Source organism: Lactuca virosa, chromosome 3 (genome assembly GCF_052849685.1).
Source record: "Lactuca virosa cultivar CGN04683 chromosome 3, Lactuca_virosa_CGN04683_v6, whole genome shotgun sequence".
Taxonomy (NCBI): domain Eukaryota; kingdom Viridiplantae; phylum Streptophyta; class Magnoliopsida; order Asterales; family Asteraceae; genus Lactuca; species Lactuca virosa.
Window position 1 is genome coordinate 7,536,033 of NC_136428.1, and position 16,585 is coordinate 7,552,617.

The window sequence follows — 16,585 nt, forward strand, 5'->3', positions numbered from 1 at the left end:
AGGGGTTGGGCCCAATTTGGAAAAGTGGGCCATAGATGGGCTATAGTTTGGGCCTTAATGATTATGAGATATTGGGCCATTAGAAAGGCCAAATGTTTGGACCGGACTGAATGGTTGGGCCTTAGAATAAGACCATGTAAAGGTTTGCGCCCAATGTGGAAAATCGGGCCTTATGCTGGGCTTTGACTCGTAGTTAACTTTTGGGCCTTTGGATTGGGCCTTGGGCTTTAATAAAGCTAAGTTAGGGGTAAAGTAGTATTTACCCCAAATATGTACTTATGGTTATGTGTTGGAACTCAATTATTAATTGGGTGTTATTTTGATGTTGACAGATCGGGAATATGTCATCCAGCAGCTAGAGTCTTCGTCTGCGGGACTTCAGCAGTGTGAGGTGAGTTACCTTCCAGTAGAAGTGGGTCTACGGCTACAATGCCGGCCCACTAGTAAGATTTGGTTGATAGATGATTGTCTTTGTGATAATTATCTAGGTTTGCTACTACCTGATATGTTTTATGTGTTAGCATGATATGATGTTATGTGATAGTGGTAGTAGGGGGAATAGTCCCCGGTTACCGGTTGAAAGATACCAAAGGGCTCGTCAGAACCCATGCATGCCTAGAAGTATGTTTATGATATGTTATTATGTGGTAGTGGTAGGGGTGAAATAGTCCCTGGTTATCGGTTGAAAGATATCGAAGGGGATTTACCAGTTGAAAGATACCGATTGGGAGGTTAGCTCCCGGTTACGGGTTGAAAGATTACGAAGGGGAGGTTAGCTCCCGGTTACCGGTTGAAAGATACCGAAGGGGAGATTAGATCTCGGTTACCGGTTGAAAGATACCGAAGGGGAGACCAGCTCCCAGTTATGCCAGACAGATACCGGTTGAAAGATACAGAGGGACAGACATTATGTGGTATGTGGTATGATGGGGGAACTCACTAAGCTTCGTGCTTACGGTTTACAGTTTTGGTTTCAGGTACTCGTATTCAAAGGAAAGGAGTCGGCTCGATCGCAGCGCATCACACTATGTTTTCCGCACATGAGATCTTTGGGATTACACTCTGATATGGTTTTATGATAATATGTTTGATTTATTGACACTTTGGTTTTGACATGAGTTATTATTATGAATGCTTTTATACTGTTGGTTTTATAATAACTTAATTAACAATGAAATTTTTGGTCTGAAATTTCGGGATGTTACAAGTTGGTATCAGATCCTTGGTTTGAGGGATTCGGGCACACTCTCGAGTGTGTCTGAACTCAAACTAAGGACTTGGTATGAAAAAATTTCAAAAGTAAAATCATTTTATAAAAACAAGTTTGAAAAGAGAAAAGAACTTTGAAAAGAACAAGGTGTGTGATGCGTGCAATCAGCCGAGCTCAAGTAAGTTTTCCCCAAGATACCCATACATGTTATGATATGTTATGTTATGATATGATTATGGGAACTGCATGTTATATTAGGGCTAAGGATCTAGGAAGGATGCCTTATATGCCTATTATATGTGCTTGTAGACTTGCATGCTAGTACCGATCAGTCAGTGATAGGATAGCCTGTTTAGGTTATGCCTGATTGTATGAGCCTTTGAATTGTATGTACAGATTCCTGATTAGAGGATAGAATGGTTTGATTGGAATTTGATGGTTAGATTTTCCATTGTCTGAATGTTGTTTGCTTTGTGCTTTGTGTGACTCTTAGTGATGTGAGTTAGCTACTAAGTGAATATGCTAAGTCACATGGGACACAGGCCGAATAATCTTAGAGTGATGAAATTGACCCTATTGCACAGCTCCTGTTTGAGTCCAACCGTTCTAGGGATGGGTCTTTTACTCAAAGGATTATCTTATCTCTGTTGCATGTGGCTATATTCATGAGGTAGGTAGTTGACATTACTAGGAATCTTTCAGCATCTGAGGGCTAGGTGGGTATAGGAACCTAGTAAAGCCTAGGATACGTTTCAGTGGGTTAGTAGTGAGGTTTAGTGAGACTTGGGTGTATCAGATTGAGGAAGTGACTTGGAGGATCTGGGAGGATTGCTGAGGAAAGTATGGATAGGTGTGGAAGGTAGTATTAGGCCCATACTACTGAAAGCACAGGATCCATACTCGAATCAGTGAGAGTCTTGGAGAATCTGAGAAGCTTCAGAGAGGAGTTTGTGACCCGGGTTAAGGACAGAGGAAGTTCCAACTGTTGTAGCTCAGCCATTGGCAAGTGAGCTAGTGAGCGTGACAGGGTGTTAGACCATGGAGGATAGGACTCCCAAAGTCCGAGGATGCGAGATCGATTAGGAGCACTTTGAGAAGAGAGGGTCGTGCCAGGTGCATATAGTAGGGGGTCCCGGGGAGAGATCCAAGACTTCTGATCATCAGGTGAAAGGCCAGCCGGGCCGGAGTCAATGAAGCACGTGCGGGAAAGTACACAAGGGAGTTTGACATTCCAAGGGTTTAGTCTGCTACAAGTGTAGCGGGGTTGGTCATGTCAGCAGAAGGTGATCAGTATTCCTCCAGATGTTGCGGGTATGTCATCTTCTACTGCTACTAGATGGATGTTGGGAATACGTATCGCTTTTGAATGGTGAGTGAGTTTGGATAAGTCAGATCTCGGGTCGGTTTTATGCTAGTGTCTGGGTTATCAAGGATCATAAATGCCATCCTGCATGCCGAAAAGTCCTTGAGGAACCCACAGAGGGACGCATCTTGCGGAGTGGGTTCCGCGTGTATCGTTATCATTCCGGATCTTTGTCGGGATCTGTGCAGGAGTATTATTTAGAGGATAGTCGGTCAGGGTTAGAGCGATAGTTCTCCAATGAAGTCAGCGTTCAGTGGTTCTATCATGGTTCAGGTATGGTCAACAATTGTCTATGGATGAACTTTGGAGTTCAAGGCACTACTGTTGCTAGGGAAGGACTGGTAGCATGAAGATAGTGGAGTCAGTTGTGAGTGTTAGACGCATGGGTGTTCGGTCATTGGATGTTCAAGAGAATTGCATTTCTCGCATGGGTTGTGTTCGGTCAGAGTTCAGTAGTGCTGCGAGATTAGGAGTGGGAACGAGGATTCGTCAGCCAGAGTGAAGATTAAGGCCTTAAGTTGACAGCATGGGAGATGGATTGAGGTGTCAGACTGGACCAGATCTCAAGGGTACTCTTCAGGATTTTCAGAGAATGGGCGATCTTAGGGTTTAACCGGTGATTGATCACTAGCATTAGTAAGCACAAGTTGTCATCAATGGGATATTAGAAAGTGAGAAGGATTAGGAATCCTTCAATTCTTACGTGCCGTGAAGACTTAGCTGAAGCTAAGTGGGGGAGAATCGATCAGATATCCTGGAGCATAAATAGGTGTGAAACTAGGATGAGTTTCGTGTCCCCGATAGGGAGAAAGGCGGACGAGTGGCCGTCCAGATTGAGGATTGTGAGTTGGGAGTTCGGAACACGTTCCAACATTTGGTTCATGCTTTTCCTTGGCATCAGATAGCAGGTTTTGGGAACCAAGTTAGAGTTTCAGTTAGGACTCAAGTTCAGTTGAGTGCTAGGTCGAGTGCGTGTTCGACCCGATTTGGACAAGTGTTGTAAGACTACGGGGGTAGCTGTTGGATAAGGTGTCTAAGTCCATAACTATTTCTGGTATGTACTTGACCCGACCCGGCATGGTCCATTTGGGTTGCATGGCACCATGCAATTGGATAAACTAAAATGAGAGAAATAACACTTATGGTTTTTTAATATATTATAAGTTCTAATATATTAATAATATTATTTAATTAGTTTGATCAAGAATTAATTTAGAATTAATTAAGTGATCAAAAGATAACTAATTAAATATATGGGTAGATTATGTAAATCTTCCATATCTTATATAGTGGGCTAAGAGGCTCCATGGATTATCAAGTTGGGTTCCACCCATAGGATGCTCCGTGGATGCTCCATGGGAGTTACAAACCCATGGGTCATGGAAATGAAGAGTCATGACACATTAGGGTTTACATGGTGTAACCCTAGATGTGTCAACACTATATAAGAAACACATTCTCCACCAAAATTGGCTACACATAAGAAACAAGAGGGCTAGGCCGATTTTAGAAGTGTGTATTCTCTCTAAAGTCATTCCAAAAGCATTTGGTGTTGTGTGAAGCATTTGAGGCATCACACTTGGGGTGCTAGGCTCACAAGGTTTCAAGGATCATAAGCAACAACAAGGTAAGTTATTCTATCTTTCATGCAAGTTAAAATTTGTTCCTCATGTATGCTAGATAGGAATATAACCTTGGAATTCAACTTTGCATGATAATTAGACAAACATAGATCCAAGGTTATTAGGGTTGCATGTACACTTAGGAAGTGTTAGAATGCTCAAAACCCATCAGTGGTATCAGAGCCTAGGTTTGTTTGTTGTTTTTTTTTGTGTGCAAACAGCTTGGAAAAAAAATCGTTAAATTATAAGTTTTTTTTTTAAGTGTAATTTTTTATTCTTGAAAGTGTTCATATTCATGTTCTTGAACTTATGAAGATTAGATGATCATAGGAATTGTCTGTAACCTTCATGGTAGTTTAATTCATGATCATAATGTGTTTTAATGGAGTCCATAACTTGTCCTCAAGTTATGAAAAACCAAAAGTCTCACTTTTATTAAAGCCATTAAAAGAACACAAGAGTTATAAAAATAAAGAGTCTTCATTTTTATTACTCAATTAATTCATAAGTTATAAGAAATGAAAAGTTTTGGAAGTTTACAAAACTTGCCCTCAAGTTTTGGAACATGTAAAGTCTTGATTAAAACTTTAGTTCCAACCCTCAGAATTTTAAAAAGTTAAAATTCAACCCTTATACTTTATAATATTATAAGTTACTAATATATATATATGTATAACAACAAGTCGTCTTACCGCTAGTACGCCTCATTCACGAAGCCGGTCTATAAGGGGGGTATAAGGTTGTTGCCCATAAAATGGCAACTTAATGGGTGTCCACTCTCACCCACCGCTTCCTTGATCGGTGGAGGGTCGTTAGCCGAACGGGTAAGACAAGGACTTATAAATTCTCATTAAAAGTATGATAAATATTATAAAGTAACTAAATGCTTTTATTAAATTCCCAATCTTAGTTACTTTAGGAAAATGTGAATAAGGTGCTAATCCATGAAATTACACTTTACACTTTGTTTAAGTCGTTGGTGGAGCGTGTGTGGTTAACCGGCACACTAACTTGGACTTAACAAGGTAGGTAAAGGATGACTTAAGGTTTACCATAGGATCGGTGGAGCGTATGTGGTTTACCGGCACATCGATTGAGTGATAAACCTTGAGGGTACCAAGTGATTTGCATGGTTACTTCACACCTCGTTTTGTGATCCTCGGTATCCCAGTCACAAAACTTGGAGGGCACACTCGAGATTGAAACATGCCTTTGAAAAGTTCATTGAATCTCAAAAGAATCTAGGAATTTCTAAGAACCAATTAAAAACCTAATATTTATATTTCGTTTTTCATGGTGGAAATTGGTGAATCGTCATTCACCTACCTTTCAAATATGCTATAGCTTGGATTACGGCATACCTCTTCTAAGTTATAATATATTGTGATTGGATCCTAGCCTTAATATTACATTTGGGTGTTTTATTAAGGACTCTCTTAATATCTAAACTAATCTTGTCCTCTTCTTTCAGATGTCTTCAAACAATGCTGCTTCTGGCTCTAATCCTAATGGCTCCTTTACCCTTATGAACTTGTGTGGGAAAGTCACTTTTGATGGATCCAACTTCAATGAATGGATCAGAAACATCAGGATGATTACCCGCTACGAGGACAAAGAATATGTCCTTGACAAGGAGCTTAAGGAGATTGATGAGACCACTGCAACTCCCCAGGAGATCGCTGACTTCTGGGCACATGAAAGGGATGCTACAAAAGTGGCATGCATCATGTTGGCCACCATGACAGCGGAACTCCAAAAGTCCTATGAGGACTTCTACCCTTTTGAAATGCATCAAGATCTGATGGAAAGATATCATCAAAGTGCACGACAAGAGAGGTATGAAATCATATGCTCTATCATAACAACCATGATGAAGGACGGGGAATCCGTCACGAGCCACATGCAGAAAATGCAAAGGTATGTGGATCGGTTGCTGAAGCTTAATGTGAACTTCCCTGAGGAGCTTGGAATAGATATCATTTTGCACTCCTTACCATCGTGCTATGATCAATTCCGCATGACATATCAAATGAACAAGGAAGAAGTCACCCTCAGCAAACTTCAAGGACTCTTGAAGACCGCCGAAAGTGGTCTAAAGGGTAAGTCGGTTGTTACTACTCCTACTCCTACTCCAACTGCGGCCAATGTCTTGGCAATCGGGCATGGCAAAGGGAAGAAGAGAAAGAACCCTTCTAAGGGTACCAAGGGTAAAACCCTTGAAGGCTCCTCTTCAAGCAAAACCAAGAAAGGTTTTGTCACTCCTTCTGCTAACCCTAATGAGGCTGAATGCTTCTATTGCCATGAAAAGTCGCACTGGAAGCGAAACTGCCCAAAGTACCAGCAAGATTTGAAGGATGGGAAAGTAAAACCCAACCATGCATATATATACACTATATTGTCTAATAACTCACCTCATTCTAAGTCTTGGGTCCTTGATACAGGTTGTGGTATTCACATATGTTGTGATTTGCAGGGACTAAAAAGAAGTGAGAATGTGGAGCAGGGAAAGATAAACTTGATCATGGGAAACAGGAAAGCTTCACCTGTCACCAAGATAGGAGTTTATTCCTTAGTGCTAAATAGTGGGTTTACATTAGATTTGAATAAATGTTATTATTCTCCAGAAATGGCAAGAAATGTTATTTCCTTTCATGCATTGTATAAACAAGGTTTTACCTTTTATTTTGATAATAATAATGGTAGTATTGATGCTTTCTTTAATAATGTTCTTTATTTTAAAGCATTAACTTGTGATGGCGTGTATGAAACTGTATCTGTTGTAGATAATCTAGGAAATAATGTATTGTGTATTAACTCTTCCACTAGCTTAGATAAAGCATCCTTATGGCATTGTCGTCTTGGACATGTAAGCAAGAAATGCATAGTCCAACTCCAAAAGGATGGAGTCTTGAAGTCATTTGACCTAAAGTCAGATGATAGTTGTGAATCTTGTTTGCTTGTTAAAATGACAAAGTCACCTTTTACTGGCACTTGTGCTAGGGGTGAAGGTTTGTTGGACCTCATACACACGGATGTGTGTGGACCCTTCAGAACCGCCACAAGAGATGCTAATCGGTTCTATGTGACTTTTACTAATGATTTTAGTAGATATGGATATGTCTACCTAATCAAGCATAAGTCAGAAACCTTTGAGAAATTCAAAGAGTTTAAGCAAGAAGTGGAGAATCAGTTGGGCAGGAACATTAAGATGCTTCGATCCGATCGTGGTGGTGAGTATCTTAGTACTGAGTTCCTTGACTATCTTAAGGAATGTGGGATTGTCTCACAATTGACACCTCCTAGGACACCACAGTTGAATGGTGTAGCTGAGAGGCACAATCGGACCTTGTTGGACATGGTTCGTTCCATGATGAGTCGAGCTTCGCTACCAATCTCATTTTGGGGGTATGCCTTAGAGACTGCCGCCCATATCCTTAATCTAGTCCCTACAAAGAAGGTTGCCAAAACACCTCACGGGGTGTGGACTGGAAAAGTTCCCAATCTAGACCACATCAAGATTTGGGGTTGCGAGGCTTTCGTGAGACGCGAGACTCACGATAAGCTCGAACCCTGAAGCGAAAGGTGTATTTTCATCGGCTACCCATAAAAATCCTTTGGTTACATATTCTACAGACCCAGTGATAATGTGGTCTTTGTAGCAAGAAGAGGATTCTTTCGAGAGAGAGAATTCATGAGCCAAGGAGACAGTGGGAGGCAAATTGACCTTGAGGATATTTAAGAATCAAGTGGTGAAGGAACCTCAAACCCTAGCCCTCAACCTGAGGAGGAAACTCCTGTTGAGCCGACTGAAGAATCTATACCTCTGAGGCGTTCCACCAGAGTTAGGAATACACCTGAGCATTATTATGGTTTTCATATTACTGCAGAAGGTGAGACACTTATCAGTGATAACACACTGGTAAATCTGGATGAGCCTAACAGCTATACGGAAGCCATGGCAGGCCCTGAGGCTGCTAAATGGAAAGAGGCTATGGATAGCGAGATACAGTCCATGTATGACAATCAAGTTTGGAACTTGGTTGACAATGTACCTGATCGTAAGATAGTTGGGTGCAAATGGATCTTCAAGAAGAAGACCGACATGGATGGTAATGTACACACTTATAAGGTACGACTGGTTGCAAAGGGTTTCTCACAAACTCCGGGAGTTGATTATGATGAGACCTTTTCTCCAGTGGCCAATTAAGTCTATTAGGGTTCTGTTAGCCATAGCCGCATTTCATGACTATGAAATATGGCAAATGGATGTCAAAACCGCTTTCCTTAATGGAAAGTTGGCTGAGGATGTTTACATGAGTCAGCCAGAGGGTTTTGTCAACAAAGAGTACCCTAATAGAGTGTGTAAGCTTGAGAAATCCATTTATGGGTTAAAGCAAGCACCTCGCAGATGGAATCTTTGATTTGATGAGAAAGTCAAGGAATTTGGCTTTTCTAGGAGTGAAGATGAATCTTGTGTATATGTCAAGGTTAGTGGGAGTATAGTTAGCTTTTTGGTATTGTATGTGGATGACATACTACTCATAGGAAATGACATCCCAACTCTGCAGGAAGTTAAGTCCTGGCTTGGGAAGTGTTTCTCTATGAAGGACCTAGGAGAAGCTGCCTATATTCTAGGGATAAGGATCTTGAGAGACCGGAGTAAAAGACTAATTGGACTTAGTCAGAGTACTTACTTGGATAAGGTGTTGAAGAGATTCGACATGCAGGACTCCAAGAAAGGAGAGTTACCCATCCAGACTAATGCCAGATTGAGTAAGACACAAAGCCCTAGTACTGAGGCTGAGATAGCAGAAATGAGTCGAATACCTTATGCTTCGGCTGTAGGATCGATCATGTATGCTATGACGTGTACTCGACCTGATGTAGCCTTTCCTTTGAGCATGGTTAGCAGGTATCAGGGGAACCCTGGCAAGGCACACTGGACTGCGGTAAAGAATATCCTCAAGTACCTACGGAGGACTAAGGACTGGGTCCTTACCCTCGGTGGGAGTGAAGACTTGAGAGTTGTAGGGTATAGTGATGCTAGCTTTCAGACTGATAGGGATAATTTCCGCTCTCAGTCAGGCTGGGTCTTTACCTTAAAGGGATGAGCAATTTCTTGGAAGAGTTCCAAGCAAGAGACAGCGGTTGATTCAACTTGCGAATCAGGGTATATAGCAGCTAGCGAGGCAGCAAAGGAGGCGATATGGCTGAAGAACTTCATTGGAGACCTTGGAGTTGTACCAGCTATTAAAGAGCCAATGGAAATTTTCTGTGATAGTGAAAGTGCAGTTGCCTTAGCCAAGGAACCAAGGGATCACGGGAGATCCAGACACATCGACAGAAAATACCATTTCATCAGACATCGAATAGAAGAAGGACTCCTCGTGGCAAAGAGGGTATCATCGGATGAGAATCCAGCAGATCCCCTCACGAAAGGACTGACTCGGGTTAAGCATCTCCAGCATGCTCGGAGCATAGGGCTGAAGGATGATATTAGATTTAGTAGTTAGATAACCTTGAAATTTGTAAAGTGTAATTGACATTAGATGATGAATAAAAGGTGTTTTATTTATGAGTAAAGTGTTGCTATCTCTTGTCGATCGTTTACTATATTTCTTTTGCATGTTTTGACTTCCAGAATAATTATGTTTGGTATATCATATTATTCGAACCTCCACAGTCGGTCATATGTCGGAAGTAGGTATGAATCAAGACTGTCATGATTGGTTGCAGAGGTCTAAGTTGTTGGACATGGCTACAACACTCATGAGTGCTCATAAGTTCTGAGCATTGGATTCAACCCACGCTCACTTGTATCACTTCATGGAATTTATCTCGAGTGATCGTGAGACGGTAATATCATATAAGTCTTCAAACCTAGAGATATGATTTGTTGCCTATGAGTTCGTTATGCATTGATTGCACGAAAACACATTGGTAACTCGATGTTATAAACCGTGCTTTTGTGTGTAATTCAACAAGTAGTAGAGCAAACATATGAGTCAAAGTTTATCTGTTCCTTCTTGGATTAGAAGCTGATATATGGGCCCCTCGATGATTTTGTTTTGACCTATGTACCGGGCCCGGTCAGAACTAAGTTGATGTGTTCAATTGAGTTCTATGTCAAACAAATCGGAAATCGGGAAACAAACTGCTGGACACAAAGTAAGACACTGTTCCATGTATTTGTCCGGCTGATATCTAGAACAGAGGATTATATGATCACTTATCTTAAATGGCGTATCATCATCTTCTCAGTTCCGAGAGACCTTGAAAGAGCTACGATTGCCGATCGGTTCCTGAAGTATTGCAGTTATAGTTATTAGACTTATCCAAGTGGGAGACTGTTGGATAAGGTGTCTAAGTCCATAACTATTTCTGGTATGTACTTGACCCGACCCGGCATGGTCCATTTGGGTTGCATGGCACCATGCAATTGGATAAACTAAAATGAGAGAAATAACACTTATGGTTTATTAATATATTATAAGTTCTAATATATTAATAATATTATTTAATTAGTTTGATCAAAAATTAATTAAGTGATCAAAAGATAACTAATTAAATATATGGGTAGATTATGTAAATCTTCCATATCTTATATAGTGGGCTAAGAGGCTCCATGGATTATCAAGTTGGGTTCCACCCATAGGATGCTCCGTGGATGCTCCATGGGAGTTACAAACCCATGGGTCATGGAAATGAAGAGTCATGACACATTAGGGTTTACATGGTGTAACCCTAGATGTGTCAACACTATATAAGAAACACATTCTCCACCAAAATTGGCTACACATAAGAAACAAGAGGGCTAGGCCGATTTTAGAAGTGTGTATTCTCTCTAAAGTCATTCCAAAAGCATTTGGTGTTGTGTGAAGCATTTGAGGCATCACACTTGGGGTGCTAGGCTCACAAGGTTTCAAGGATCATAAGCAACAACAAGGTAAGTTATTCTATCTTTCATGCAAGTTAAAATTTGTTCCCCATGTATGCTAGATAGGAATATAACCTTGGAATTCAACTTTGCATGATAATTAGACAAACATAGATCCAAGGTTATTAGGGTTGCATGTACACTTAGGAAGTGTTAGAATGCTCAAAACCCATTAGTAGCCGTAGCATTCACTAACAGTCAGATAGTATGGAAAGTGTTGTAAGACTACGGGGGTAGCCGTGACATTCACTAGCAGTCGGATAGTATGGAAAGTGTTGTAAGACTACGGGGGTAGCCGTAGCATTCACTAGTAGTCAGTTAGCATGGAACGTGTTGTAAGACTGCGGGGGTAGCCCTAGCATTCAATAGCAGTCAGATAGTGATAGAATGTTGTAAGTCTGTGGGTGTAGCTGTATCATTCACTAACAGTCGGATAGTGATAGAATGTTGTAAGTCTGCAGGTGTATTCGTAGCATTCACTAGCGGTCAGATAGTGATAGAATGTGGTAAGTCTGCGGGTGTAGCCGTAGCATTCATGAGGTTGGCAGATAGTGATAGAGTGTCGTGAGACTGCGGGTGTAGCCGTAGCATTCACTAGGTTGGTAGATGGCATGAGCGTGTTCTCAGAACGCGGAAGGAACAGTAGTACCCACCAGTTCAGGTGTAGCAGTGAGGGCGTGGCAAATCCACAGATTGGTTTATGGATTTCCCCAGAGGGATTAGATCTGGTTGAGCCAGCGATACGACTGTAAGAACGCCACTACAGTTATGAGATCAAGGAAGCAATGGACTACTTAAGGTCATTTGGGATATAAGGCTAGCAATCACTTTTAGCTTTGGATTTGATGACGACAGGATTCGACGCATGGACTCGATCGGTTAGATCATAAGGTTGCTAGAGTCACAGTGGCATGATAACTAGTGGCAACTAGTTCCAGAGACGAGGATTTTGTTCGAAAGTCGTGTGAGGACGACTGTATGGGAGTCCTTTAAGCTCAGCGACCGGGCCGAGACCTGTTATTTCAGATGATTTGCGAACGAATGAGACTAGGGAGGTCTCGGTAGATTTTGGAAAGCAGCCATGTGGCAGCACACTATTTCAGGCAGTTCGGTGTTTCGGGCAGTTTCAGTGTTTTGGGCAGTATTAGTATTTGTGTTTTGGGTTGCAAGTACGGACAGAGTAACGTATTGCTTAGGTTGTGCTAAGTCACTCACAACGGGATTATCTGAGCCTTGGCCAAGTATAAGTGATCTGCAGGGATAAATGGGTTTGTGATCCTGTTTGATAGTGGGATCCTCGAGTTATCAGAAGTTGAGTGGTCAGTTGAGGGATAAGTAGATTGGGTTCAACGATAATGATTCAGTATGAGTGGTCCGTCAGGGATTCAGACCATCTCGAGACAGCAGATTTCGGACGGAGTAGATATGATCTCGTTGTGAGGAATTTGTTCACCTGCGGATTTTAGGGCCTTGCGAAGGTTGGTCACGGTTACCCTAGGAAGGCTAGGGTGTGCCCATGGTTGTGGCCATATTACTATAATGGTTTAGCGTGTAAGGAATGGTAAGGAATGATTTCGAGGACGTAATCTAATTTAAGTGGGGGAGAGTTGTAACACCCTGTTTATTTAATAAATAAATTAATTAATTAATGAATGTATAGTGGCCCTAAAATCAATAATTATATAGCAAAGTGTAAGTTTCGGGACTTATTTTGTAAAGATTTGTAAAAGACAGGGGGTGTTTGGTATCATTTGTACCTAATTTGAAAAGGATTTGTAGAGGGAGGGGCTGTTTGGTAAATTTTGGACTTGATTTGTAAAGGGTTCAAGAGGCAGGGTTTAAAGGGAAAATTTTGGGCTAGGATTGAAAGAAAAAGAGAAGAGAGGGACTAGACTTGCCATTATGGGGTGAAGTTTCAAAGGTTACAGGATATATAACACGTCCATACCCTAACCCTAATGCAAACACCAGCCGCCACCCTTATGCCTCCCTCTTCGTCTCCGACGCCGTCGCCACCATTCTCTATCCATTCCGATCAGCTAGCGGTTGCCACGTGAATCTCTCCTCCGCCACCCGCTATTCCGTCGCTGAAGCATCATCACCAGCCGAGAACCGCCGGGACAGCTGAGTTGTCGTTGTTCCATCGTCGGTGGTGACGAAGACCACCAGCGGGTGTCCGTCCCGCTATCGCTATTGCTGTCATTCGTGGTTTTTCTCCGGTTGCGGCTAACGACAAACCACTGCGACCATCCCATCTGCCAACGAAGACGAGAACGCCGCCACCCGTTTCCGTTGAAGATAATGTCGTCGGTGGTTCGTGTGTGTCCCATCTGTGCGTGTGTTGACTTTTTGATGGGTAGAAGATCAAGAGAAGCCTTCGCCACCACCGTGAGGTGGTGGCTGTCATCGCAAAATCACCGCCACCTGCCGCCAGTTCTTCTACTTTCTGCCTTCACCGCCGTATGCCACTAGGTGGGTGGCTATGTTCGTTTTGCAAACAGAGAACACATGTGTGTGTCTATTGCAGTGAAGTGGTGTTATGTGTTGTTTGGCCGGAATTCTAGAAGAACAGCCACCACCACCACCATGAGGTGGTGGCTGCCGCCATACGCCACCGTCGGCCACCACAAGGTGGCTGTGTGTGTGTTTAGTTTAGTGTGTGTTTATTTTTTTGGGTTAAAGCATTGTAAAATGTAATTAGAAAGTAGAATAATGGAAAGAAACTCAAAACCACCACCGTAGGGTGGTGGTTGCCGCCTCCTGCCGCCACCAACCGCCGTGTTGGGTGGCAGCGTGCTTTTGCTTGCGTGTAGTTGATTTTTGGATGCTTGGAAAAAATGGACTAGAAACCCTAACCACCACCGTGATCCACCGTTGACCACCACTACCCGAGGTGGTAGTGGGTGGTTCCCAACTAGCGAAACCCTAATGGGCCTAATGAAACCCTAATGGATCTAAGAATTTAGCTTTTGGGCCTATTGGGTTGGGCTTGGATTGGAAACCCTAATTAGGGTTTAGAAAACCCTAATTTCGGATATATGGATTATGGGTTGTCGGGACCCGCATTTTGGATAACCAGATTGGGATTATGTATTAAGCTTGGCCACACTACATGATTGACCCAACAGATTGATGGACTTAATGGATTAAGTCCTTAATGGGTTAAGTGAGAAACACTTAACCCTAATCGTCATTTTATGTGAAAACCCTAATTTCACTTGGGCTTTGAGTTGGGCCTTTCTATTGGGCTTTGGTGATTGGGCCAATAATGGACCATTCAAGAACAATCAAATGGACTAGAATAATTGGATGGGCTTTAGGGTAAGGCCCATATGAGGGGTTGGGCCCAATTTGGAAAATTGGGCCATAGTCTGGGCCTTAATGATTATGAGATATTGGGCCATTAGAAATGCCAAATGTTTGGACCGGACTGAATGGTTGGGCCTTAGAATAAGACCATGTAAAGGTTTGGGCCCAATGTGGAAAATCGGGCCTTATGCTGGGCTTTGACTCATAGTTGACTTTTGGGCCTTGGGCTTGAATAAAGCTAAGTTAGGGGTAAAGTAGTATTTACCCCAAGTATGTACTTATGGTTATGTGTTGGAACCCAATTATTAATTGGGTGTTATTTTGATGTTGACAGATCGGGAATATGTCATCCAGCAGCTAGAGTCTTCGTCTGCGGGACTTCAGCAATGTGAGGTGAGTTACCTTCCAGTAGAAGTGGGTCTACGGCTACAATGTCGGCCCACTAGTAGGAGTTGGTTGATAGATGATTGTCTTTGTGATAATTATCTAGGTTTGCTACTACCTGATATGTTTTATGTGTTAGCATGAGATGATGTTATGTGATAGTGGTAGTAGGGGGAATAGTCCCCGGTTACCGGTTGAAAGATACCGAAGGGGTCGTCAGAACCCATGCATGCCTAGAAGTATGTTTATGATATGTTATTATGTGGTAGTGGTAGGGGTGAAATAGTCCCCGGTTACCGGTTGAAAGATACCGAAGGGGATTTACCGGTTGAAAGATACCGATTGGGAGGTTAGCTCCCGGTTACCGGTTGAAAGATTCTGAATGGGAGGTTAGCTCCCGGTTACCGGTTGAAAGATATCGAAGGGGAGGTTAGCTCCCGGTTACCGGTTGAAAGATACCGAAGGGGAGCCCAGCTCCGAGTGATGCCAGACAGATACCGGTTGAAAGATATCGAGGGACAGACATTATGTGGTATGATGGGGGAACTCAGTAAGCTTCGTGCTTACGGTTTACAGTTTTGGTTTCAGGTACTCGTTTTCAAAGGAAAGGAGCCGACTCGATCGCAGCGCATCATACTATGTTTTCCGCACATGAGATCTTTGGGATTACACTCTGATATGGTTTTATGATAACATGTTTGATTTATTGACACTTTGGTTTTGACATGAGTTATTATTATGAATGTTTTTATACTGTTGGTTTTATAATAACTTAATTAGAAAATGAAAATTTTGATATGAAATTTTGGGATGTTACAATATTCAACTAAAAACTTATCACTTCTCTTTTGAATCCTTAATAGAAATCTATAGTAAATAAGATGTTATTTCATGGTATTACTCTATAGTAAATAAGATGTTATTTCATGGTATTATTTTTTCCAAAGTACTAAATTCTAAAGGTGTATGTTGTTATAATATGATTATGTGTTGATAGTTAATTGAAACACATAATCAACAAAAGCAAGTTTTTGACACAAATATCCATTAGCAAAATGCACATGGATATCTTTCCATATCATATTGACAATAACACATATATCTATTTATCTAAAAATTTTAATATTATAGAACAAGAAGGAAAGTAAGATTGTTGGTTAGACTACATCCTAAGAATATTAACTAAAATATTCCTACCATGGATACTTATTTTATCAAATTCAATTCCCTTACGTGGTTGTTTAGTATGATGGCAACAATAATTGCAACTTTATCTCTATCTATATCGCCATTTTCCTTACATTTGTCTTAGGCCAACAAAATAGGATTGGAAAATTCATGAAATAACCAAAAATAGGGTGCGTTTGAAAAATATGACCAATAAAATAAGTGTCTATAGAGAAACCTTTTTGGCTATGTGGAACCAGAGCTTCTTTGAGGAATTGGACACATGTGCAAAAAGACAAAAACTAACTTTCTAAGTGACGGTTCCATAGAGACGGTCTCTACGGAATTGATATGTCTTTCGCGGAAATGTTTCCCCTTTTGCGGAATTGAAAAAACATTAATTGATCTAGAAATTGAAAAAAAATCATTTTCTGGATTTTTTTAAAAAGTACCATATTTCCGCAGAGGCATTGTGGATCCACAGAGTAGCCCTCTGCAGATCTGTTCTACCTTTTGAGGAATTGATCTTTGCTGAAAATCTTTGTTTTTTGATGAAATTTTCCATAAAACACTTCAAATTACTTGTTCGATAG